The sequence below is a fragment of the Scyliorhinus canicula genome, chromosome 5 (genome assembly GCF_902713615.1).
Source record: "Scyliorhinus canicula chromosome 5, sScyCan1.1, whole genome shotgun sequence".
Lineage (NCBI taxonomy): Eukaryota > Metazoa > Chordata > Chondrichthyes > Carcharhiniformes > Scyliorhinidae > Scyliorhinus > Scyliorhinus canicula.
Window position 1 is genome coordinate 142,641,144 of NC_052150.1, and position 24,361 is coordinate 142,665,504.

Consider the following 24,361-nt stretch of genomic DNA (forward strand, 5'->3'; position numbering starts at 1 on the left):
TGGTCAGGAGGCGAATGCTGGAGACGTTTAAGTATACTGTGCAATAGGAACAGATCTGTCTGTGCTGGACTAATACCCTTAGCAGCAGCCACCTCCAGCACGGCCTTGCTTCAGTGGAGCGCTCTGGATTCAGACATTGGATTTTTCATCATTGTGTATCGGGCCCGTGCCCATGTGGTTCTCAGGAGCCATCGTCACAAATGCCTGTTCAACATTAGTGCCATTCTTTGCACTAGTTGGCATATTCCTTAGCTGTAGTATAATCCACTACCTTCTTAGTAGTCAAGTCACATTTATTTCCTACTAGTAATTTGTTCACATTCTCACTGGCATAGCAAACTATTTCCTCCAGCCACTGCTTAACATTAGTGAAGGAATCCTGATCATTATATAATAATAATCCCGTGCGCTCCTCTGTAGTAACTGGAAGTGATGTTCCAGAATCGCTCCTGTCCTGCTGTATCCTAAATCTGTAATTTTTAAAATATATATTTTTGTTCTCCTTTTTCACATTTTCTCCCAAATTTACACCCACCAACAATAAACAATAATCAGTAACAAATATGTCAATCCCCATATCAATAACAACAATCCTATCCTCCCAGCAAACCCCAAACCTTAGCCCGCATGTTCACATAAAAAAATGGCAAAAAGGAATCAGGAATCACCCATAGACACTATTAACACACACAGTCCCCCTCCCCAACCCTCCCAGCCCCCCCCCCCCCCGCCCCCTAATGTTCGATGTTATCCAGTTCTTGAAAGCGCGTAATGAATAATGCCCACGAATTATAGAACCCCTCCTTCCTTCCCCCCCAACTCAAACTTAACCTTCTCAAGATTCAAGAATTCCAGCAGGTCCCCCTGCCATGCCAGGGCACAGGGTGGAGAGGTTGATTTCCACCCTAACAGGATCCGCCTTCGGGCGATCAACCAGGCGAAGGTTACAACATGTCTCCGCACCCGTTTCCAACCCCGGCTGGTCCGACACCCTGAATATGGCCTCCCGAGGCCCTGGATGCAGTTTCACGTGCACCACTTAAGAGATTACCCTAAAAACCTCCTTCCAGTAATCCTCCAACTTTGGACAGGATCAAAACTTATGAACATGGTTTGCGGGTCCCCCCCCCCCCTCCCCCTACCCCCCCCCCCCACCTCCCCCGCAACGTTCACACACATCTTCTACCTCTTCAAAGATGTGGTTCATCCTCGCCCTAGTGAGATACTCTCTATATATCACCTTCAGCTGTATCAGCCCCAACTTCGCACACGAGGTGGAGGCATTCACCCTCCAGAGCACCTTACGCCAGAACCCCTCCTCCATATCCTCTCCCAACTCTTCCTCCCACTTTGCTTTGATCCCTTCCAGCGGTGCCTTCTCCTCTTCCAAAATAGCTTTGTAAACCGCTGACACTACCCCCTTCTCCAGTCCCCCTGTCGTCAGCACCTCCTCCAGCAATGTGGATGCCGGCTCCACCGGGAAGCTCTGTATCTTCTTTCTGGCAAAATCTCGAACCTGTATGTATTTAAACATTTCCCCTGCTCCAGCCCATACTTTGCTTCCAGCTCCTTCAATCCTGCAAACCAACCCCCAAGAACCAAACCTTTTAGTGTCTTAATCCCCTTCTCCTCCCATTTACGAAAATTTCCATCCCACTTCCCTGGCTCAAATCTGTGGTTCCCCCAAATCGGCATTTCCAAATCTGTAGTTTAATGATTTTTTTTTAATATAAATTTAGAGGACCCAATTAAGGGGCAATTTAGTGTGGCAAATCCACCTAACCTGCGCATCTTTGGGTTGTGGGGGTGAAACCCACGCAGATATGGGGAGAATGTGCAAACTCCACATGGACAGTGACCCAGGGCCAGGATTCGAACCCGAATCCTCAGCGCCGCAGTTCCAGTGCTAACCACTGCGCCACATGCCGCCCAGTTTAATGGTTGTACCCTCCAGTTCGATGGTTCGAATTTTGAAGACACCAATGGTACTGATGTAGCAGGAAGGACGCTGACAGTCAGCTGCCGCCGCAGCTCTCCACCGCCTCAGTACAGCCGCCGCGGCCTCAGTGTCTGCCCTGGATCAAGATGGCGGCTCCGAATTGCCCGTCTGCAGCTGATCCACGGGGGTGGCACCGCCTCTCAGCTCTCACTTTGTGTGCCCCCCCCCCGGCCCCGCCCTTTTGGAGAAGAAAAATTGTGACAAAAAGTAGAAACATTTGGATTTTAAGGCTTTCAATATCATATTAATACAACCCTTGCAGGAAATCTGTTCTGCATCAAAACACTGGGCGAGGTTCTCTGGCCTCCCCGCAGTGTGTTTCCCGGTGGGGGGAGGTGGCCCACTGTTGACCAGCGGCAGGATCTTCTTGTCCTGCTGTTGTCATTGAATCTACGCCACATCGCCGGGAAATCCGGGATCAGAAGTTTCCACCAGCGTGAATGGCCAGAAGCTGTTGTTTGCTTTCATACTTATTATGAATTGTGAGTTACTATGCTCCCAGGTGGTGTTTTGTTGTACTGTTCAATTAAATACATTCAAATCTTATTCACTGAGTAGCTTTAGTAGTACTCAGGACCATAGAACTCACTGCAGCGCAGCTGTCCCATTATAAATTATTGAGGTAACGTGTTGGAAATTCAATTGCCTGATAATACAGCAAGGTAGCACAGTGATTGGCACTGTTGCTTCACAGCTCCAGGGTCCCAGGTTCGATTCCCGGCTTGGGTCACTGTCTGTGCGGAGTCTGCGCTTTCCCCTTGTCTGTGTGGGTTTCCTCCGGGTGCTCTGGTTTCCTCCCTCAGTCCAAAGATGTGCAGGTTATGTGGATTGGCCATGCTAAATTGCCCTTAGTGTTCAAAAAGGTTAGGTAGGGTTACGGGGATGGGGTGGAGGTGTGGGCTTCGGTGGGGTGTTCTTTCCAAATCAGGAAATAGCACACATGCTAAATACTCACTTTGTGTTAGCCTGCAAATTAGAAGATAAGGTTACAGTACCAGAGATAGAAGGAATTTTTTTTTAAAGCAAGGGAACAAATAAGGGGAGGTGGTGGTGTAGTAATGGTAATATCACTGGACTAGTAATCCACAGGCCCAAGCTAATGCTCTGAAGATACAGGTTCAAATCCCACCACGGCAACTGGTGGAATTTGAATTCAATTAATAAGTCTGGAATTAAAAGCTAGTCTAATGGTGATTTGTAAAAATCCATATCGTTCACGAATGTCCTTTAGGGAAGGAAATCTGTCATTCTTACCTGGTCTGCCCTACATGTGACTCCAGACCCACGGCAATGTGGTTGACTTTTAAATGTCCCATGAAATTTCTGGGCAAGCCATTCAGTTGTATCAAACCGCTACAAAGCATAAAAGAAATGAAACCGGGCGCATCACCAGCATCAATCTTCTGGAATCCGGAGCTGACGAAGATACATCCAATCCTGTCTACACCTGTCTCCCTTTCTAACATCTAGGGGCTGGTGCTAAAATTGGGAGATGCCCACAGATTGGTCAAGCAACAACATGAATTAGTCATACTCACAGAAACTATATTACCAGCCCCGGGCAGAGCCACATAAATCCAAGCAAGTAAAGCACTGTGAGTTTGTCTAAGATATGAATGTATCCTGTGTTGTGTGAACACAATGTAAACTGATTGTGATTTGTACAAGTACTTCAGAAGATTTAAAAATGCAGTCCTTCACACTCTGGCAGGCACCTCACAGTCTGGCAGGCACTAACTGTACTATTAATGCTGGATACACATTACATATTTTTCTTTGATATAAGTTCTTGGCCAGATGTCAGCAACGTAATTTGTTTTCTAAAAGCAAAACTCTCATCAGCTTATGCAAATTAAAAGTAAAAGTCTGCCCTCACTTTTCTTATTCTACGGCTGTAACTTCTTTGTCATCCATTTTCTGCACAGAAGTAGATCTGACCTGTAACACCCAAAATCTCCACCGCATGCAGAGCAAGGTTACAGGCCCTGAATCTATCACAGCCAAAACGGGGATCCAACTCCGTGCTGTTGGCAGTAATCTGAACCACACTGGCCATCCAGCCAACTGAGCCAACCAGCCCCACAAGGATTTGGAGTTGCTGTGGCACCATACAGTTTTATTTGCATGTTGTAACCTGGAGCTTTCGAGTGATGGGAGAGGCTCCAATTTCTTTCAATCACATGATTGACCAGGGAGCTCTCCCACTCTTACTGTCTACCATTGGTATACATTGAAGGGTTTACAAGTTACCTGGTTGAATCTGGTTTCTCTAGCTCCGATTCAGACTATTACAAATCCAGGGATCTATAGTGTAACTGAAGATAAGCATGCAGGTACAGCAGGCGGTAAAGAAGGAAAAATGGTATGCTGCCTTCAATGCGAGAGGATTCGAGTACAGGAGCAGGGATATCTTGTTGCAATTATACAGGGCCTTGGTGAGGCCACACCTGGAATATTGTGTGCAGTTTTGGTCTCCTTATCTGAGGAAGGACATTCTCGCTATAGAGGGAGTGTGGCGAAGGTTTACCAGACTGATTCCTGGGATGGTAGGACTGACTTATGAGGAGCAATTGAATCGGTTAGGATTGTATTCACTGCAGTTTAGAAGAATGACGGGAGATCGCATAGAAACCTACAAAATTCTAACAGGAATGGACAAGGTAGATGCAGAAAGGATGTTTCCGACAGTGGGTGTGTCCAGAATGAGGGGGGGGGGCAGTCTAAGGATATGGGATTGACCATTTAGGACAAAGATGAGGAAAAACGTCTTCACCCAGAGAGTGGTGAGCCTGTGAAATTCGTTGCCACAGGAAGTATTGAGTCCAAAACATTTTATGTTTTCAAGAAGCAGTTAGATATAGCACTTAGGGTGAAGGGGATCAAAGGATATGGGGGAAAGCGGGATTAGGCTATTGTGTTGGATGAGCAGCCATGATCATAATGAATGGCGGAGCGGGCTTGAAAGGCCGAATGGCCTCCTCCTGCTCCTATTTTTACTATGTTTCTAACTAAGGCAAACGAGAGCAGTTTTGGAACTGAGTGTATTCCTGGAATTTTCGAGAGTGGGAAAGTTCCGTGGGAATGGAACGGTTTATTTCCTTTTCCTTTTTCTATCAGTCAAAATGATAAACAGTCATTCCTGAAACCTCACATGAGTAAACATGTTGCACCCTTTATCCCCAGCGATGCACCATTGCCATATCCCTTCCCTTGCAGGGTAAACAGGACAGCACCTCAGACTATCCTCATGGCCCCTGGAACTAACAGACCTAAGCAGCTCAGATGGGGACTTCTCGGATATACCTTTGGAAGAGGGTTCACAGCTGTCACTCATCCCCTCCACCAGTCCAGTGGTTACACCTTGGTGGGATTAAGTAGTAGGCAGCCATCTGTGTCACTCACTGGTCAAAACTCCACAGCTAACGATCCATAGCAGGTGGAAGCAGGGACATCCGAGGATTCCGGCATTCTGAGGGATGCTGGATCCCAGGACACTGCTGAGTCCCTGGCCGATGACACGCCCCTGGGTCCAGTCATCCCAGAGCTGATGGAATTGTAAAGTCACTAAAATCATGAGGAGATGACAGCATCCTTTCTCGGTCTGCATTGTCAACTGGAGGAATCCACTCGCCTATTGTCCGAGGATATGGTGCCGTCAACCTAACACGACAAAGCCAACACTGCAAGGATGGCATCCGCAGTGGAGACCTTGGTGCAGGATGTGCATTCCATGGCGGTGGTGTCCACTCCATGGCTCAACTAATGTGCTCCATTACTGAGGACATGAGCTCCTTGGCAGTAGGCTTCAACTGCATGATGCAGGTTTTGGTGGGAATCTGGGCTTCTGGATCTCACTCCAGCTGCCCCTCTATCCCATAGAGAAGCACAAGGGACCCATGGCACACGAAGGGAAGATGATCAGCAAGAGCTCAGCCCAGGGACGCTGGGGATGCCCAGCCCATCTGACACCCCCTTCCCTGTGAACAACACATCTCCATCCTAGAGCACCAAGGAGAGTGGTACTGCAACACTCGTGCTGCCTGAAAATAGGCCCAGACCTTCAGGGATCAGGCCCCACAGGGGATGTCCAACAAGTAATCTCAGGAAACAGGGTGTGGAAGGCAGCTAACCACCTCAACCTCAGCTATGGATTCTGGGGATATACCTAGATGTAGCGAGAGAGTGAGGAAGAGTAAGAAACTGTAGACACCTAGTGGGCAAGGGTGAACCTAGGCATTCGGTCATCATTTTAAAGTAGCTCTTGCAGTAAACACCACTGCAGATCCTCAACCCTGTCATTTCATGGCACCATGCTCTGCGAACCCTCGCACACACTTGCTGCTTCGTCCCTGTTCAGTGTGAGAATGGCAGCTTTATACCTTCCACACTGATGACTTAGTAAAAACACACTGGTGCTGGCAGGCCCCTCACCTCAGCATCAATGCTCAGGCATCTCTCATTCCTGCCTCTCTTCTCTAGTGATGAGGAGGCCATGGGTTGACAAAGTGTAGAGAGGCTGCCCACCTCAGATATTAGTTGGAGGAAAACACCAGGACGCCTGACCTTGGAGGGAGCTGCAACAGATGAGAGTTAATCTAGCATCTCTGAACCCCATGATGAGCCTGTTCATTAGCAGAATGCGTTCAGTTCTCCATCAGACAGGAGCCAAACATATGGCTGTGGATGAGAGGAGCATCGCTCTGTTCTCAATGCAAGACACCATCATTCTCTCACAGAGTCCGGCCAGTGGTTTTTGCGTTCCCTGCCCATGAACCTGGGCACCATCACGAGAATCTACCGCTGGCACCACAGCATTGATGTTACATTCCATGGTGGGAGAGCTCTTCGCTCCCTACTCATACTGATCAATGACTCGATACACCAGTTAGTAAGTTTGAAATCAATACACATTTATTTACACACACAGTCAATTATTACTCATACATAAACTCTACTCGCTAAACTACAACTACTACTAAAAGCCTATACTTAGCTTCAAGTGGCCCACTCAGTCAGAGGAACAATGGCCGTTGTCCGGTTCTGATACTGCTGGCTTCGAACTGGTATGGGATAGAAGCTAGGAGCACCTATCTCATAGCGTGCGTTGACCTTAGACTTACTTGGTTGGTGCTTGGCGGTCTCTCGTCGCTGAGAGCCAAATACCAAGGTGAAGGTGAAGAGATATTCCAAGAGCTTCCGAGAGCTTCCAAGAGAGCGAACTGACCTTGGGGACTCTGTTTAATGGTTTTGCGCCCTTCTGGGCAGACCCGGACTTGGTCCCAATTAATTGGACCATGTCCCAATCGGTCGTATTGATTTTCTCCAATACCGGGGTCGTTCCCTGATCGTTGGGCGGGCCTTATGTAACTGTTGGCCTGCCTTTGTTTTAGCTTCCACTGGCGCCGGGAAGTCTGTCCTGGTCTCGATTGTTTCAATGTTTCTTTTTGTCCCCGGAGATAGCTCATTACTATGCTAATGGCTAGTAGTTTCAGTTCTGTCTGGGTTCTGCAAGTCCTAATACACAGGAAACCTTGCACCTGCTTGTTTTCTCTAGTGCTGTCCATTTTTCCCTGCACTCTTTGCGAGTGTCCATTTTGGAATCGGGACGTGGCCACCCCAGGTGGCTACAATGGTGTCATAATATACACACAAGTATACGATGGTGCACAGACAGGCATTGATTGACACACAGGATGACCAGTGAACACACAGAACATAGCAGTCAATCACCAGACAGGACACGGCCACTATAAACCCAGAGGGCACTAGTTTTCCCGCTCTCTTGGGAGACAGCCTCTGAGACAGTCAGAGCCCGTGAGCAACAACTAGAACATACACCATTTGGTAGTAAGATTGTCTGGTCAGGTTAGCCTCAGGTCTCAAGTCAACTCAGCATAATGTCAACCCACAGTTAAAGTATGTTTAATAGTTAAGAGTTCAATAAAATAGAGTTGCATTTCTTCAAGTGTTGGAAGCCTGTCTCTCTCACTGCTGCAGTAAACGCAGTCCTTGCAGACCCAGCTTACCCAACACATCACATGGCATCAAGAAGACCGGCCCCAAGATTCAGCGATGTGGACCTGGCGAGGCTCCTAGATGTGGTCGAGGCCAGGAGGGATGTCTAATAAAGATTATTAGATTATTATTATGTCCTGTTCTCCCAACGGTCCTGGAGGGTAAATAACAGGACAGCCAGTGCCATCTGGAATGTGGTGGCAGCGGCTGTAAACTCAGGGAGTGTGACCAGGAGGATTAGCCTCCATTGCTGTAAGAAGGTCAATGACTTACACCAGGCAGCACAGGTGAGTTGACACCAGAGGCCCCCGCCCCCCACCCCTCACCAGATCTTTCCACCTCCATGCGAGCATCCACCCCCAACTCTCCGTGTGGCCCCCAACCCTCCCTTCACCACCCCCCTTCAATCCCACCCTCCAATCCTTCCTTCACACCCCACTTCCCACCAATGTGAGCCACGCGAGCAGCTAACGATGCCCTCTCTGTGTCTCCACAGGAGAAGCTCACACATAATCATCGAGAGAGGGCCCAGACTCGCAGAGGTGCACTGGATTTAAGAAAGCCTTCGACGAACGGGCCCTGGAGGTGACGGGGGTGGCCGTGGACAGAGCGGTCACCCGCGTGGACATTGGCGGAAGCCGCAGAAGTGAGAATCCACCAGGCCCCACCCGGAGGACCTGTCAAACACGAGTAGTGATTGCCTTACTGATTGACCCATCCCTCCGACTGATCACGTGTCCATTCTCCCACAGGACCTCCACGACAGCACAGCCCATCCCGGGTGGCCCCCTCTGCAGCCTCCTCGACGAACACCTTGGAGGAGAGTTCCGAGGAAGGCACGATCGATACGTCACAGCTGTCATCCCCACCCTCCACCAGCACTGAGACGCACACCTTGGTGGGAAACATTAGTGGACAGGCTTCTGGGATACAATCTGGTGAGCGCCACACAGCTGCTGATGCAGATCAGGTGGGGGGCAGGAGCCCCCAGGGAGCACAGCAGTCGGGGATCTGCTGGACCCCAGGACACAGATGGATTCCAGCCTGATGCTGAGCCTCTGATATAGTGTTGCCCGGAGCTGAGTGATGCTAGGGTGTGGCCAGGACATTCAGAGGGAGATGTCAGCAACACTCCAGCAGGCCCATAGCCGATTGGAGTAGTCCCAGAGGCTAAGGTCGCAGGAGATGTTGGCAGCAATGCATGGCACCAAGGCCTACACTGCGAGGGTGGCAACCGCAATAGAGAGCCTGGTGCACAATGTAGGCAGCATTAGTGAAGGTGTCCAAGGCGTCGGGCAATTGGCAACGGCAATGGCTGAGGGCATCATCAGAATGTCCGACTCACTGAGGGATGTGACCGAACACCAGGCTGATCATGATGGGGTTTTGCAGGACATGTCCCGCTCTCAGATGAGAATGGCCAAGGTGCTGCAGAGCATGTCCCAGTCACTGAGGAACATCGCTGAGGGCATTGAGACATTGGTGCAAAAATCGAGGAGCCAGCAGGGCTGGCAGAGCCAGATGATGCAGGGGCAGCCTGGCCTCGAACCAGCTGCCCCTCCATCCCAAGGTGAACCCGAGGGCCCTATGGGCACCGAGAAGGAGGCGAGGACGCTGGGTGTCAATCTGGACCCTTCCCCTGGGCACACTGCACTTGGTGATGGGTGTCAACAAGCACTCAGACAGGCAGGGGACAGACTATGGCATAGATTGAGGAGCACCACCGCCAAGCTCTCTGCGGGTTTTCATTACCTACTTGCCCTCGACAGTGACTAGCTGATAGTGCCGAAGCAGTCCCGGCACCCTGGGGTGATGTGGCACAGACCCTGGGAGGGTGGGAAGTGGGAGTGGGGGGATGGGTAAGATAGCGTTAATGGACCAGGCCACCACCTATGTGAAGCGGGTAAGTATGAGGACCTCTCTGGCCATCCAGTCTTGCTCTACTCTCGCCGATACCACCTGCAGCCTCCGTCTGGTCCACCGGTTCCTCCCTGGGATCGTCCTCCAGCCCTGCTGGTCCAGCACCGCTCATCATCCCTCTCCTCCTCGGAGGTGGCCACATGTTTGTCATCCCCTGCCTCCAGCTCGTCACCCTGCTGCTGTGCCAGGTTGTGGAGGACACCTCCTATGTTCGAAGATCTCCAGGTGTATTTTAACGCAAATCAATGAGCTGACCCAGTCAGCCGGTGTGTGACTCGAGATAAATACCTTTTTATTGAAGTCGATCAAGTTCTAATGATAACCTTTCTCGCAAAGGAGCAGAAATTCTCCTATGCGAGTGAATTAATGGTTTGGCATCCTTCCCGAGTAAAATGTTACACTGGAACGGTAATGTGCCATACCTTTAAATACATCAGGGTTAGATTTGCTGGATTTCCAGATAGGAGTCAACCACATCGCTGTGTGGGTCTAGAGACACATGTAAGCCAGATTGGGGAAGGAGAGCAGATGTCCTTCTCTGAAAGACAGAAGGGTTTTTTTATGACAATCAGTCATGGTTTCATGGTCATCATTCCAGATTTTTTATTGAATTCAAATTTCACCATCTGCCATGGGATTCGAACCTGGATTGCTCTGGGTTTCTGGATCACTAGTCCTGTGACAATACTACTACAACACCGCCACCCCTCCAGACCCACAGCAATGTAAATCCCATCAGATTGATTTCATCACCTTCATTTTTGGTTGGGTCAATGACAATAAGCGATTTTAATTTCATTTCATTTCATAAAAAAATTGGGAAAGAGGACTTGCTTTGTGAAATGAAGTGTGTTTCAATAGATTATAATTCCAGCACAGTACTTTGCTTTTGTATGAAAGTGATATTTTTGACATCCAAATCAACTGTAGAAGAGGGTGGAAATAGTCTGGAGAGATTTGAAGAAATATTAAGAACTCTGAATGAATTAGGAAGCCTTCCAATCTGAGAGGGTGCTAAAAGTGCAAATTCAAAAATCCGAATCTGATAAAAGTAAACATTCTTACTCCATCTGTTCCATCACGAACCTAACTCTGCATATCTTAATGAAAATATAATTATTATTATCTCTTATTTTCAACCTGAACAGAGACGATTAAGATGGCTGACCCTTCCAAAATAATTATTTCTCAGTTTTGGAAATGTCACAGCTCATTATGTCTGCAGAGTTTTTACCAAACCACCTGGGGATTGCACAGCTCAACTTCAAAGGGAGCTTTCGGAAGGCCATTTGCATTTGACTAATCATGCCTATCAACAGAGTCTGTGAGCCTATGACAGGGGTGGGCAAACTACGGCCCGCGGGCCGCATGCGGCCCGCCAAAGGTATTTCTGCGGCCCACCAAGTCATTAAAAAAAAAAAAAAAAAAAATTTTTTTTTAAAAAATTTTTTTTTATTTTTTTTTAAATTTTTTTTAGCGGTTAATGGGTGGGGGGGCTGTTGGGTTACTTACTGGTATAGGGTGGATATGTTGACTTGAGTAGGGTGATCATTGCTTGGCACAACGTCGAGGGCCGAAGGGCCTGTTCTGTGCTGTACTGTTCTATGTTCTATATGAGGCGCCCACAATCATAACCGGGTGAAGTAATTATTTTACTTAATATGCTATGCGGCCCTTTGTGAATTGTGAATTTCTGAATGCGGCCCTTGCACGGAAAAGTTTGCCCACCCCTGGTCTATGAAGACAACTATTTTTCGAGCAGTGGATAAACATTCCTTCATTTGTAGAGTAAGGGGTGGTTTAGGCAGGTCCTTGCGCGAATGGAGTTGAGGTTTGCACTATGTGTTATTTGCTTTTCCTTTTGTACGGTGTGGTAGTCACCACTGTTGTATATATCACATACGAGATGTAATACGGTAAGGCTCCTGTACTACAGGGACGGGGTTAGATCCCTGCCTGCTGGCTCCGCCCAGTAGGCAGAGTTTTTACCAAACCACCTGGGGATTGCACAGCCCAACTTCAAAGGGAGCTTTCGGAAGGCCATTTGCATTTGACTAATCATGCCTATCAACAGAGTCTGTGAGTCTATGAAGACAACTATTTTTCGAGCAGTGGATAAACATTCCTTCATTTGTAGAGTAAGGGGTGGTTTAGGCAGGTCCTTGCGCGAATGGAGTTGAGGTTTGCACTATGTGTTATTTGCTTTTCCTTTTGCACGGTGTGGTAGTCACCACTGTTGTATATATCACATACGAGATGTAATACGGTAAGGCTCCTGTACTACAGGGATGGGGGTAGATCCCTGCCTGCTGGCTCCGCCCAGTAGGCAGAGTATAAATGTGTGTGCTCACCGAGCTGCAGCCATTTCGGCAGCAGCTGCGGGAGGCTACACATCTCTGCTTAATAAAGCCTCGATTACCCTCTACTCTCATCTCGTTGTAGTTGATAGTGCATCAATTTATTAAGCAGAGATTTTACAATGATGGACCTCTGCATCAAGTCGGATCGCCTGCAGCTGCACCCTCAAGCAGACATAGCCAAGTCGGCCTTCACCCACTGGCTAGCTTGCTTTGAAGCCGACATCGGATCTGCGCCAGAACCACCCACAGAGGCACAGAAACCCCAGATTCTATATACACGGCTGAGCTCCGATATCTTTCCCCTCATCTGGGACGCGCCTGCCTACGCTGAGGTCATGGCGCTTATGAAAGAGAACTACACCCAGCAGACCAACAAACTCTACGCCAGGCACCTCCTGCCCACGCGACATCAACTCCTGTGAAAGATTTCTGGCATGCCCTGCACACCCTGGCGAGGGACTGCGATTGCCAGGCCGTTTCAGCCGTTGAACATTCCGAACTCCTAATCAGGAGCACTTTCATTACGGGCATAGGGTCGGCGTACATCCGCCAGCGCCTCTTAGAAGGGGGCTACCCTCGACCTCGCGGCGACCAAGAAACTCGCGATCTCACTAACGGTCACCTCCCGTAATGTACAGGTGTACGCCCCCGACGCACGGCGCCTCCCTCCTGGACATCGTGGACCCCACCAGCGAACACCCCATCGTGATCCCCACCAGCGACCACCCCCAGCCAACCCCAAGCCTGCACCGCGCGGCAGCCAGCCAACCCCGGGGGACCCATGTGCGACTTCTGCGGACAAAGCAGCCCTGGCAGCGCTGCCCGGCACGGAGCGCACTCTGCAAGGCCTGCAGGAAGAATGGACATTTCGCTGCGGTGTGCCAGGCCCGCTCAATCGCCGCTGTAACCAGGCCCATTGTTCCTGCACCCCCCACGACCTGTGGGCGCCGCCATTTCCGCCTCCGCACCCCACGTGCGGCACGTGGGCGCCGCCATCTTGCTTGCCTCAGAACACGTGCGGCCCGTGGGCGCCACCATCTTGCTTGCCTCAGGACACGTGCGGCCCGTGGACGCCGCCATCTTCCCCCATCAGGCCTCGTGCGGCCCCTGGGCGCTGACATCTTTAACGCTGCCCGCCACGTGCGCCCCGTGAGCGCCGCCATCTTCCCCGCCTCAGGAGCCCTGCTCGTCGGCCACCTCATCGGGCCGCTCATCGCCTGCAACCGCCGGCGACCAGTCGGGGCCTTCCAACACCAGCTACAGCTCGCCTCCATCACGATCAACCAGACCTGGCAGCACAACCTCGCAACCGCGTCGACGACGGTAAAGGTCGATGGGGACAAGACATCATGCCTTCTTGACTCCGGGAGCACAGAGAGCTTCATCCACCCCGATAAGGTAAGGCGCTGCTCCCTCGCGGTACACCCCATCACACAACAAAACTCCCTGGCCTCCGGATCCCACTCCGTGGAGATCCGGGGGTACTGCACTGCCACCCTCACCATCCAGGGCGTAGAATTCAGCGATTTCCGGCTCTACGTCCTCCCCAACCTCTGCGCTGCCTTGCTACTCGGCCTGGACTTCCAATGCAACCTCCAAAGTCTCACTCTGAAATTCGGCTGGCCCCTACCACCCCTTAATGCGGTCTCATGCCCCTTAAGGACGACCCACTTTCTCTGTTTCCAAACCTCACCCGGATTGCAAACCCATCGCCACCAGGAGCAGAGGGTACAGTGCCCAGGACAGGACCTTCATCAGGTCTGAAGTCCAGCGGCTGCTGCGGGAAGGCATCATCGAGGCCAGCAACAGCCCCTGGAGAGCCCAAGTGGTAATTGTGAAAACTGGGGAGAAAAACAGGATAGTCGTTGACTACAGTCAGAGACATCAATTGGTACATGCAGCTCGACGCGTACCCCCTCCCACGCATATCTGATATGGTCAATCAGATTGCACAGTACCGGGTCTTCTCAACAGTGGACCTGAAATCTGCCTACCACCAGCTCCCCATTCGCACGGCCCGTACACTGCGTTTGAAGCGGACAGCCGCCTTTATCACTTCCTTAGGGTTCCCTTCGACGTTACTAATGGAATCTCGGTCTTCCAACGGGAGATGGACAGAATGGTTGACCGGTATGGACTGCGGGCCACCTTCCCGTGCCTGCATAACGTCACCATCTGCGGCCACGACCATCAGGACTACGACGCTAACCTTTCCAAATTCTTCCACACCGCCAAACTCCTGAACCTTACGTACAACCAGGAGAAGTGCATGTTCAGCACCAACCGCTTAGCCATCCTCAGCTATGTGGTGCAAAATGGAGTTCTAGGTCCCGACCCCGATCGCATACATCCCCTCATGGAACCCCCCCTCCCCCACTGCCCCAAGGCCCTCAAACGATGCCTGGGGTTCTTCTCATACTACACCCAGTGGGTCCCTAACTATGCGGGCAAGGACCGCCCACTCATTCACTCCACCATTTTACCCCTGATGGCCGAGGCTCACCAGGCCTTCAACCATACCAAGGCCGACATCGCCAAGGCCGCGATGCACGCGGTCGACGAGGCGCTCCCCTTCCAAGTCGAGAGCGATGCATCAGACGTCACTCTGGCCGCCACCCTCAACCAGGCAGGCAGGCCCGTGGCATTCTTTTCACGCACCCTCAATGCCTCTGAAATTTGGCACTCCTCTGTCGAGAAGGAGGCCCAAGCCATCGCAGAAGATGTACGGCATTGGAGGCATTACCTGGCAGGCAGGAGATTCACTCTCCTCACTGACCAACGGTCGGTTGCCTTCATGTTCAATAACACACAACGGGGCAAGATCAAAAATGATAAAATCTTGAGGTGGAGGATCGAGCTCTCCACCTACAATTACGAGATTTTGTATCGCCCCGGTAAGCTCAACGAGCCCCCCGATGCCCTATCCCGAGGTACATGTGCCAGCGCACAAGTGGACTGACTCCAGACCCTATCCGACACTCCCTGTCACCCAGGGGTCACCCGGTTCTTTCACTTCATAAAGGCCCGCAATCTGCCCTACTCCATTGAGGAGGGCAGGGCTATCAGCAGAGACTGCCAGGTCTGCGCGGAGTGCAAACTGCACTTCTACCGGCCAGACCGCGTGCATCTAGTGAAGGCCTCCCGTCCCTTTGAACACCACAGCGTGGATTTCAAAGGGCGCCTCCCCTCCACCGACCGAAAAACGTACTTCCTTAACGTGGTAGACGAATACTCCAGATTCCCCTTCGCCGTCCCATGCTCTGATATGACGTCTGCCACAGTCATCAAAGCACTCAACGCCATCTTCGCCCTGTTCGGTTTCCCCGCCTTCGTCCACAGCGACCGAGGGTCCTCTTTTATGAGCGATGAGCTGCGTCAGTACCTGCTCAGCAAGTGCATCGCCTCGAGCAGGACTACCAGCTACAACCCCCGGGGAAACGGGCAGGTGGAGCAGGAGAATGGGATGGTCTGGAAGGCCGTCCAGCTGGCCCTATGGTCCAAAACTCTCCCGGTCTCCCGCTGGCAGGAAGTCCACCCCGACGCCCTTCACTCCATTCGGTTGCTACTTTGCACTGCAACTAATGCAACCCCCCATGAACATCTCCTTGCCTTCCCCAGGAAGTCTACCTCCGGGGTTTCACTCCCAACGTGGCTGGCAGCTCCAGGACCCGTTCTCCTCTGCAAGCACGTACGGCTCCACAAGGCGGACCCGTTGGTCGAGAGGGTACAGCTACTCCATGCAAACCCGCAGTACGCTTAGGTGGCGTACCCCGACGACCGCCAAGAAACAGTCTCCCTCAGGGACCTGGCACCAGCTGGTTCCCCATAACTCTCTCTGCCCCGGCGCCATCCTTCCTCCCCCCAACGCACCTCACCACAGCCCCCACTCCAGGATGATCCGTCCTCCCCTTGGTCCCACCTGGGGATGAAGATGAGGTCTACACGCTCCTGGAGTCACCGGCGACCGAGCCGGCGCCTGCATCACCACCGGGACTGCCGTGCTCACAACGGAGGATCAAGGCATCCGATCGGCTGAATTTGGGAACTTTCCCCAAAATGTTAACCTTAAAATGCATGTAAATAGTTTTTCCACCACCCCTGCTGGACTCTGTTTAACAGGGGATGAATGTGGTAGTCACCACTGTTGTATATATCACATACGAGATGTAATACGGTAAGGCTCCTGTACTACAGGGATGGGGGTAGATCCCTGCCTGCTGTCTCCGCCCAGTAGGCGGAGTATAAATGTGTGCGCTCACTGAGCTGCAGCCATTTCGGCAGCAGCTGCAGGAGGCTACACATCCTGCTTAATAAAGCCTCGATTACACTCTACTCTCGTCTCGTCGTATTTGATAGTGCATCATACGGTACTATACAATGTCATTGTTTTATATGCCAAAAAGACCTCAATAAAATTGTTTATTAAAAAAAAATTCCTTCATTGGAGACATTGTGGAGAGGTAAGGTCACTTAACCCAAGACTCTGATTTGTTGAGCAAATTAACATCGCTTTCCTGAGCTGTAAGCTCCAGTCTGCTCAACATTTTATTTGCAGGCCACACCAAAGCAAGCCCAGACCAAGCTGGACAACTGGCCACCACCTAACCTGACTGTTGGAAGCTTTGTACCATCACCTATAAAACCGAATCATCTTTCTGAGCCTTGTGACTTCACATCTTGTGATGTCAAAACCACCAGAATTTTACAATGCTGGTTTTCAGCCCGTTGACCTCCGTGAAATAACTCATAGGACTTTGCTCTGGAAAAACCAATATTAATTTTTTCTGTAGTCTCTGTACTACAAAGCCTTCTTTTCTCTATCAACCCCCCCCCCCCCCCCCCCCCCCCACTGTATGAGTGCAGTGGGGGGACGTTGTGGACCTTCCTTGTCCATAAGACCATAAGACATAGGAGTGGAAGTAAGGCCATTCGGCCCATCGAGTCCACTCCGCCATTCAATCATGGCTGATGGGCATTTCAACTCCACCTACCAGCATTCTCCCCGTAGCCCTTAATTCCTCACGACATCAAGAATTTATCTATCTCTGCCTTGAAGCCATTTAGCGTCCCGGCCTCCACTGCACTCCGCGGCAATGAATTCCACAGGCCCACCACTCTCTGGCTGAAGAAATGTCTCCGCATTTCTGTTCTGAATTTACCCCCTCTAATTCTAAGGCTGTGCCCACAGGTCCTCGTCTCCTCGCCTAACGGAAACAGTTTCTTTGCGTCCACCCTTTCTAAGCCATGTATTATCTTGTAAGTTTCTATTAGATCTCCCCTTAACCTTCTAAACGCCAATGAATACAATCCCAGGATCCTCAGCCGTTCCTCATATGTTAGACCCGCCATTCCAGGGATCATCCGTGTGAATCTCCGCTGGACACGCTCCAGTGCCAGTATGTCCTTCCTGAGATGTGGGGCCCAAAACTGGACACAGTACTCCAAATGGGGCCTAACCAGAGCCTTATAAAGGCTCAGTAGCACATCGCTGCTTTTATATTCCAAACCTCTTGAGATAAATGACAACATTGTATTCGCTTTCTTAATCACGGACTCAACCTGCATGTTTACCTTTAGGGAATCCTCGACTAGCACTCCCAAATCCCTTTGTACTTTGGCATTATGAATTTTCTCACCGTTTAGAAAGTAGTCTATGTTTGGATTCTTTTTTCCAAAGTGCAAGACCTCACATTTTCTCACGTTGAATTGCATCAGCCATTTCCTGCACCACTCTCCCAAAATGTCTAGATCCTTCTGCAGCCTCCCCACTTCCTCAGCACTACCTGCCTGACCACCTAACTTCGTATCATCGGCAAACTTCGCTAGAATGCCCCCAGTCCCTTCATCCAGATCATTAATATATATGGTGAACAGCTGCGGCCCCAACACTGAACCCTGTGGAAGACCGCTGGTCACCGGCTGCCATTCCGAAAAAGAACCTTTTATCCCAACTCTCTGCCTTCTGTCAGACAGCCAATCCTCAACCCATGCCAGTAGCTCACCTCGAACACCATGGGCCCTCACCTCACTCAGCAGCCTCCTGTGTGGCACCTTATCAAAGGCCTTTTGGAAATCCAGATAGACCACATCCACTGGGTTTCCCTGGTCTAACCTACTTGTCACCTCCTCAAAGAATTCTAACAGGTTCGTCAGGCACGACCTCCCCTTACTAAATCCATGTTGACTTGTTCTAATCCGACCCTGCTCTTCCAAGAATTTAGAAATCTCGTCCTTAACGATCGATTCTAGAATTTTACCAACAACCGAGGTTAGGCTAATTGGCCTATAATTTTCCATCTTTTGTCTTGATCCTTTCTTGAACAAGGGGGTTACAACAGCGATCTTCCAATCGTCCGGGACTTTCCCTGACTCCAGTGATTTTTGAAAGATCTCAACCAACGCTTCCGCTATTTCTTCAGCCACCTCCCTCAGAACTCTAGGATGTAGCCCATCGGGGCCAGGAGATTTGTCAATTTTAAGACCTTTTAGCTTTTTTAGCACCATCTCTTTTGTAATGGCAACCATACTCAACTCAGCCCCCTGACCCTTTATAATTTTTGGGATATTACTCATGTCTTCCACTGTGAAGACAGACGCAAAGTACTTATTAAGTTCTCCAGCCATTTCCTCGTCTCCCATCACTAGCCTTCCAGAATCAGTTTGAATTGGCCCAATGTCTACTTTGGCCTGTCGTTTGTTTCTTATGTATTGAAAGAAACTTTTACTATCATTTCTTATATTACTGGCTAGCCTGCCTTCATATTTGATCCTCTCCTTCCTTATTTGTCTCTTTGTTAACCTCTGTTTGTTTTTGTAGCCTTCCCAATCTTCTGATTTCCCAGTGCTTTTGGCCACTTTATAGGATCTCTCTTTTTCTTTGATACATTTCCTGACCTCTTTTGTCAGCCATGGCTGTCTAATCCCTCCCCGGATAATCTTTCTTTTCTTGGGGATGAACCTCTGTACAGTGTCCTCAATTATGCATACAAACTCCTGCCATTTTTGCTCTACTGTCTTCCCCACTAGGGTCTGCTTCCAGTCGATTTTCGCCAGTTCCTCTCTCATGCCCTCGTAATTACCTTTATTTAACTGTAACACCATTACATCCGATTTTGCCTTCTCTCTTTCAAACTGCAGACTGAACTCAACCATATTATGATCGCTGCTTCCTAAGTGTTCCCTTACTTTAAGATCTTTTATAAAGTCTGGTTCATTACATAGCACTAGGTCCAGAATAGCCTGCTCCCTTGTGGGCTCCATGACAAGCTGTTCCAAAAAGCCATTGTCATGGCTTTTGAATGTGTGCATGCAATAAATTAACCACAAGACCATAGGACATAGGAGCACCATTAGGCCACTCAGCCCATCGGGTCTGCTATGCCATTCAATCATGGCTGATATTTTTCTCATCCCCATTCTCCTGCCTTCTCCCCATAACCCTGATTCCCCTTATTAATCAAGAAACTATCTATCCATGCCTTAAAGACACTGTGTGATTTGGCCTCCACAGCCTTCTGCAGCAAAGAGTTCCACAGGTTCACCACCCTCTGGCTGGAGAAATTCCTCTTCATCTCTGTTTAAAGGATCATCCCTTTGGACTGAGATAGTACCCTCTGATTCCAGTTTTTCCGACTAGTGAAAACATCCTCTCCACGTCCACTCTATCCAGGCCTTGCATTTTCCTGTAAGTTTCAATAAGATCCCCCCTCAGCCTTCGAAACTCCAATGAGTACAGGCCCAGAGTCCTCAACCATTCCTCATACGACAAGCTCTTCATTCCAGGGATCATTCTTGTGAACCCCTCTGTGCCCTTTCCAAGGTCAGTGCATCCTTCCTTAGATACGTGGACCTAAACTGGTCACAATACTCCAAATGGGGTCTGACCAGAGCCTTATACAGCCTCAGAGGTACATCCCTGGTCTTGTATTCCAGCCCTCTCGACATGAATGCTAACACTGCATTTGCCTTCCGAACTGCCAACTGAACCTGCACGTTAACCTTAAGAGACTCGTGAACAAAGACTCCCAAGCCCCTTTGTGCTTCTGATTTCCTCAGCATTTCTCCATTTAGAAGTCTATACCTCTATTTCTCCTTCCTAAGTGCATAACCTCACATTTTTCCACATTGTATTCCATCTGCCACTTCTTTGCCCACTCTCCTAGCCTGTCCAAGTCCTTCTGCAGCCTATTTCTTAAAGGTACACCCACTACAACTATGCATTTCCTAAAGGTATTCTCACATGACATCTCCCTCCAAGAAAAATGAAACCATCAACTTTCAGATGGATTCATTTTTCACCTTTTCACTTTCCTTTAAAAAATATTGACAGTAAATATATGTTTTTTTAAACAAAACTAAACACACAAACATGTATAATAACATGGTCCATTTTAGTACTTCTTCCTCCAACTGGAATTCCTCTTGATTGACAGTCTCTTTGGACAAGAAGGTCTCTGCACGATCCATCCATTTCTCTATGCCTCGGCATTTCTCTTTAAAGTCAGATATTTTAATTCAATCCGGTCACAGAGCCCCTGGAATTCTCCAAAACAGGAGCATTGGTTAACACAACCTTCAGGCAGTCAAATGCCTGTTGTTACGCCCCTGTCCACTTAAATTTGCTACGCTTCTTTAGCAAGTCCATCAATGGAGCAACCACACTGCTAATATTTGGCACAAATTTCCGGTAGAATCCACTCATGCCAAGAAATCGCATTATTTCCCTTCATGTCGAGGGTATTGGAAACTCCCCAATAACTTTTGTTTTCACATCCCGTGGGACTATTCGACCTGTCCGATTGTATGGCCAAGGAAAGTGACTTGATCTTTTCCAAATTCAGTTTTGGTTAGGTTTACCACCAAACCCGCCTCCTGAAGTCGATCGAATAACTCCATCAGATGCTTTAAATGTTCCTTCCATGCCTGACAACCAACTTCCATTATGCCTGTTTAAGCATACTTTCAATTTCCTTGTTAACCTGTGCCAATTTTAAAGGGTTAAGTCTATATAGATGTTGTTTAATTGGAATAGCGTTTCCCACATCTACTTCATGTATAGCCATTTTAGTGCTTCCCAATGTATCTCTACAAACCTGCCCATGTGATATCAATAACTCTTTCAGGTCAGTTTGTTTTTCCTCTGGAAGTTAACTCAACAATTTCTCCCAATTTTTAAGAACATCCACATTTTCCAATTTAATTTGAGAAATGTCAAATTCAAAGTCATCTGGATTTGGTTCTTCACTTTGAGTTAGAATCATTAAAATCTCCTCCATTTGCTCCCCTTCCCTTTCAAAGTACCTTTTAAGCATATTCACATGACACACTGGGTGAGTTTTCCTTCCATCTGGCGTTATAGCCACATAATTCATCTAATTTAATTTTCTTTCAATCTGATATGGTCCACAAAACCTTGCTTTTAAAGGTTCGCCTACCACTGGTAACAACACTAAAGTTTTATCTCCACTAGCAAAACTACGAACTTTTGATTTCTTGTCCGCTACCTGTTTCATCACATTTTGTGTAACTTTTAAATGTTGTTGTGCCAATTCACTGCTCTATTTAATCGTTCTCTAAAATTTGACACGCAATCTAATAATGTAAGCTCCGACTGCTCACTCACCATTATTTCCTTAATCAATTGAGGTGGTCCTCTTACCTCAATACCAAAAATTAGTTCAAAAGGACTGAATTTGGTTGACTCATTAGGTGCATCCCTAATTGCAAAAAGTACGATTTGAATTCCTTTATCCCAATCCTCTGGATAATCTTGACAATAAGCCCTCAACATTGTCTTTAAAGTCTGATGCTATCTTTCTGACGCTCCCTGCTATTCTGGATGGCACGCAGTTGATTTAAATTGTTTTATTCCTAAGCTATCCATAACTTCTTTGAATAACCTTGAGGTAAAATTTGATCCTTGATTTGATTGTATTCCTGTGGTAAAGAATTCAAGTAACTCCTCCTCAACCTTTTTCGCGGTAATATTATGTACTGAAATGACCTCTGGAAACCTAGTAAACACATCTATTATCGTCAAAAGAAATTGATTCCCACTTTTCGTTTTAGGAAGCGGTCTTACGCAATCAATTAAGACCCTTGTAAAAGGTTCCTCAAATGCCAGAATGGGTATGTCTTTCTGTTGTAACTCCGCCAATTTTCCTGAACTAAAAATATCCGCCTCATCCTCCACCTGTTCTTGTTCTTTTCCAACCATCTGATCAAAAGTCGTTTCTGATAATTGAACATTCAACTTTATCTTCACTCTGATTTCTCCTCTTGTCTTAACCTGTGAATTTGCAACCTTGTTGCTACACAATCCGGAAAAATCCCAGGATATTTGTCCTTCAACACTTCAGTTGTCTGATTTTCCACTGTCTTATCAACCACAGTAGGCATCACTCCCACCTGCGATCCAGCTATATCATGACCCAATATGAACTGTATTTCTGGACAAGATAGTTTCTCTATTACTCCTACTACCACTTCACCACTCTTCACTGGACTTTCCGACCGTACCTTATATAATGGAACACTACTCTTCTCACCCTGAATTCCACATATTACCACCTTTTCTGGCAATATTCTTCCCAAACTACATAACTCCTTATCTCTTACCAATAAAGATTGACTCGCTTTCGTATCTCTTAAAATTGTGACTTCTTTACCTGCAACTTCTGGTACACATGAGTAAACTTTACCCACGCAAGTAAATGCTTTAAAGACATCTGGCACCTTCTTATCAATCACCTCTTGATCAGGCAGTACAATCTTTGGCACCTTCATTGCTTCACTTGGCCTTTCCTTTGCCACTTTTACAAACTCTTATCCTGTTTTACCACATCAGCCTTCCCAGTTCTTTTCTTCAACCGCCAACACTGTGACTTTACATGGACTAGTTTATTACAGTGAAAACATTTGAAACTTTACATTTCTCTTCCACCCTCCTGGATTTCTTTTTTAATCTGAGGTACACTCTCCTTATTATCTCCCATCAGATCTCCTTTACCTTTACCACTTGAGTATTTCTCTTTTCCCCAGTTTCTATCCCTCACAGGCTGAAACTGATGTCAGAAACCAAGCTCTGATTTATGAACTGATTCATAATCATCTGCCATTTCTGCTGCTAATCTCGCAGTTTAACCCTCTGTTCTTCCACATGCATTCTCACTACAGCAGGAATTGAACTTTTAAACTCCTCCAAAAGTATAATTTCTCTGAGCGCTTCATACGTTTGGTCTATTTTCAATGTCCTTATCACCTATCAAAATTACTCGGTTTGACCTTTCAAACTCCATGTATGTTTGACCAAATTCTTTCCTTAAATTTTTTAACCTTTGTCTGTAGGCTTCAGGCACTAGTTCATATGCACCTAAGATGGATTTTTTCACCTCCTCATACATCCCAGATACCTCCTCTGATAGTCATGCAAACACCTCACTAGCCCTACCTACCAGGTTTGTTTGAATCAGTAATACTCACATGTGCTGTGGCCATTTCATTTGTTTCGCCACCTTCTCAAATGGAATGAAAAAGGCTTCTACCTCCTTTTCATCAAAACTTGGCAATGCTTGGACATATTTAAATAGTTCCCCACCAAGCCTTCAAATATGACACTCTTTCTCTTTATCTTCATCACTATCCTCCAACTGTACATTTCCCTTTACATCCACTAATTTTAACTGACTGTCATGTTTCATGGTCATTTTCTGCAGTTCAAACTCTCTCTCTTTTTCCCTTCCCTCTCTCTTTTTCGCTTTCCTCTCTCTCTTTTTCTTTTTCCCTAATCTGCACCTCTCTTTCTCTTTCTTTTTGTTCTGTTAGGGCTATTCTTTCTTTGTTTCTTTCTTCTCTCTCCTTTTCTTTTTCCCTGATCTGTATCTCCCTTTCCCTCTCTTTTTCTCTTACCTTTCTCTCTTTTTCATTGTCCCTCATTGTGTATTCAAGCTGCTTTAATTCTTTCTCATGTTCCAGTTGTTTAATCAGTTCTAATGAGTCAGACTGTAAATCAGGCAATTTTAAATGGTCAGCTAGCACTGTAAGTACCTCGTCTTTTCGCATGCTGTCA

General features: G+C 48.1%; 1 pseudogene; it reads right to left on the reverse strand.

Moving 5' to 3' along the window:
• Positions 1–78: 78 nt before the first annotated feature.
• On the reverse strand, positions 79–24,228 carry LOC119965688 (annotated as a pseudogene).
• Between the last annotated feature and the right edge of the window lie 133 nt (positions 24,229–24,361).